Here is a 1,025-nt window from a genome sequence, read left to right as displayed (position 1 = left end):
CTGTTCACTAGCTTTTAAGACCCTAGATGCCACTCACCAAAGTAGGATGCAGAACATTTTATTAATAAACTTAGTTATGCCAATTGACCTAGATGTTCCCTGAAACCATGGTCCCCAGATCCCTTCCCATGTTACTCTGTCACTCAAAGTGTTTGATTGTATTCAGGAAACTTTTTAGCTTTGGATTAGTCCAGTTGTGCTGACTTCCCCTGTAGTGTGTGCTGTCCTTCCTTTCACCTAAGATAATTCTTGTCTACTATCTAGTTAGTGAATAACGCTCTCCCTCCCTCCCCACCCTTGTAACCATCAAAGAGTGATTTCTTCTATGTTTAAACCTTTTCCTGAGTTCTTTTAATAGTGGTCTTATACGATATTTGTCCTTCTGTGACTGACTAAATTCACTCAGCATAATGCCCTCCAGATTCCTCCATGTTATGTTTCACGGATTCATCGATGTTCTTTATCATTGTGTAGGATTCCATTGTATGAATATACCATAATTTTTCTTATCCATTCTTCAGTTGATTCATGAAGAAATCTTGAAATACAAGAGAATGAAGATGTCAATGGCAATTATGCCTCATGTATTACTTTTCTTTGAGAACTGCAGTAAAGAGGGAATGTTATTTATCTCTGCTGACATTCATGCCTACTTGTAAAGATAACATTGAAACACCCTCAATGCCTCCAGAGGTTTCCCTGTAGTATAAAGTCAATCTACTGGGCATTGTAGACTAATCAACAAATCAATTTTGATAGACACATGCGTAGCTATTATTTTACAGGGTTTTTTTTTTTTTCTTTTCTTTCTTCTGTTCTTTTGAAAACAAAAGCACTACAGGGTCATGGGGAAGAAAAGAAAATGTAGAAAGTGCAAATAAATGAAAACGTAGAAAGTGGAAAAAAATTAATACTATAATCTCACTAACCACTGATAACTCTTCCCAACATTTGCCCGTGCATGTACCTCTATTTATGTATGAGATATTATGTATTACGTGTGTATTTATATACACTTTTAAAAA

The sequence above is a fragment of the Trichechus manatus genome, unplaced genomic scaffold, assembly GCF_000243295.1.
Source record: "Trichechus manatus latirostris isolate Lorelei unplaced genomic scaffold, TriManLat1.0 scaffold00299, whole genome shotgun sequence".
In the NCBI taxonomy this organism is placed as follows: Eukaryota; Metazoa; Chordata; class Mammalia; order Sirenia; family Trichechidae; genus Trichechus; species Trichechus manatus.
The sequence above is the reverse complement of the archived record's forward strand: the minus strand, read 5'-3'. Positions refer to the sequence as shown.